Here is a 2,500-nt window from a genome sequence, read left to right on the forward strand (position 1 = left end):
AATTATAGGCCTGTGAGTCTAACATCACATATTATGAAAGTGTATGAAAGGGTAATGAAGAAAAATATTATGAAACATTTAATAAAAAATAATTTGTTTAATATAGGACACACGGTTTCGTACCCGGAAAAAGTACACAAACCCAACTGTTAGTCCACCGTGAGAAACATATTCAAAAATATGAAAAGCGGAATGAAACAGATGTGGTTTATCTAGACTTTGCAAAAGCTTTTGACAAAGTAGACCATAATATTAGCAAAGAAAATTAGCAACACAATATCGTAGATAAAGTAGGAAGATGGTTAAAAGAATTTTTACACAACAGAAAAACAGATAGTTATTGCAAACGATGAGAAATCGGATGAAACCAAGGTAATATCCGGTGTGCCACAAGGTACGGTGCTAGCTGCAATATGTTTGTTATTATGATTGAAGACATAGACAGTAATGTTAAGGATTCGGTAGTGAGTAGTTTCGCTGATGACACAAGAATAAGTAGAGAAATTATTGTGATGAAGATAGGAACGCTCTACAAAGAGACCTTAACAAAGTATATGATTGGGCAGAGTAAATAGGATGGTATTTAACTCTGATAAATTTGAATCAATAAATTATGGAGACAGAGAAGGAAAAGCTATATGCATATAGGGGACCTATAATGAGACAATCACAAATAAGGAAGCAGTTGAATGATTTGGTGTGATGATGAATAGGAACATGTTTATGCAATGATCAAATAGCCATTCTGTTGGCAAAATGTAAAGCAAAAATGGGAATGTTGTTACGGCACTTCAAAACAAGAAAAGCTGAACACAGATTATGCTTTATAAAACATATGTTCGTAGTCCACTTGAATATTGCAATATGATATGGTACCCCACACTATCAAAGGGATATTGCACAAATAGAGAGTGTACAAGGTCCTTTACAGCTAGAATAGAAGAATTAAGGACCTAGACTACTGTGGGAAAGACTTATACAATTCTTTAAAATTATATAGTCTAGAAAGGAGAAGAGAACGCTACATGATAATTCAGGAATGGAAACGGAGATCGAAGGAATAACAGAAAATATCATGGAACTAAAAATATATCAGAAAGAGTTCAAGCAGCAGAGGTAGATTAATAGTGCCCAAAAATATACCAGGAAAAATAAGGAAAGCACACAGGACATTAATCCACTACGCACCAGCATCGATAATGCAGCGTCTATTCAATGCGTTGCCAGCTCATCTGAGGAATATATCAGGAGTGAGCGTAGATGTGTTTAAGAATAAGCTCGACAAATATCTAAACTGCATCCCAGACCATCCAAGATTGGAAGATGCAAAATATACCGGAAGATTGTACTAGCAACTCTCTGGTAGACATTAGAGGCGCCTCACACTGAGGGACCTGGGGCAACCCAAACGAACTGCAAGGTCTGTAAGGTAAGGTAAGGTCATAATGAATCTTTTCTTGTCTTATTTTCTCTCACCCTTACGTCTCTCTCCATTTTAAAGCCACGTGCCAGCTCGCTCAACACAAGGTGGCCACTAATTATTATTTCTCTCTCTCTCTCTCTCTCTCTCTCTCTCTCTCTCTCTCTCTCTCTCTTGTCTGCCTGTATCTCCCCTCGCATTCATCTCTCAAGTCATTCATTTTCAATGGGCGTTTTATCTGGCGATCTGGTACCATACAGCCTATTCTTTGTTCTGCACCCTTCCTCCCCTCCCCCTCCTCTCTCTCTCTCTCTTCTCTCTCTCTCTCTCTCTCTCTCTCCCAGAATGCATAAAGAACAATTCACCCATACCGTTAGATGGCGCTGGCTTTCTTAGTTCCTCATTCTCGCCGATAGGTGTCACTATTTGAGTAATAATCCAGTTTCTGTTCACCGTCTTCAGCGATCCTTGGGCGAACTTCATTTGAACCAATAGATGGCAGCACGTGTCTCATTATCGAGTTTCCATTCTTTTTGTACTTCTTTTTAATCTTCTTCTAACCCCCACCGTCATTGAGGTAATTATATCTCTGTTTGATCTGGCTCTTAGAGTCCGTATGGTCTCTCTCTCTCTCTCTCTCTCTCTCTCTCTCTCTCTCTCTCTCTCTCTCTCTTCTAAACATTATCTCCCTCTTTGTGTATTATGTATTCATAGGCTCTCATACGCACAGATGGCGCTATCTCGCCTTGGCTCTGTCTCCCATTAGTTATTCCGTTTCCTTTTTATGTCCTGTTAGCCTCCACCATTCTCTCTCTCTCTCTCTCTCTCTCTCTCTGCTGGCTGCTGCTTTTTGGGGGGAAAGCTACCGCGCGATCTGTATCATCTCAGCTTAATGCTCTTAACTAAAGATGCTCTCTCTCTCTCTCTCTCTCTCTCTCTCTCTCTCTCTCTCTCAATAGACGCCCATCTGGCAATCACGTACCATACGCCCTCCTATTCATTTGAATGTTTGCCTCTTTTTATAAGCGTCGAATTTCTTCATGATTTATTCAGAGGCTGCGTAAACGCCGTTTCTCTCTC

General features: G+C 39.8%; 1 long non-coding RNA gene across 2 annotated transcripts in view; it reads left to right on the top strand.

The window, feature by feature from the left end:
- Window positions 1-2,500, top strand: part of LOC135208976 (uncharacterized) — a 510,553-nt gene that overhangs the window by 44,855 nt on the left and 463,198 nt on the right. The window lies entirely within an intron of this gene.

This window comes from Macrobrachium nipponense, chromosome 37 (genome assembly GCF_015104395.2).
Source record: "Macrobrachium nipponense isolate FS-2020 chromosome 37, ASM1510439v2, whole genome shotgun sequence".
Taxonomy (NCBI): Eukaryota; Metazoa; Arthropoda; class Malacostraca; order Decapoda; family Palaemonidae; genus Macrobrachium; species Macrobrachium nipponense.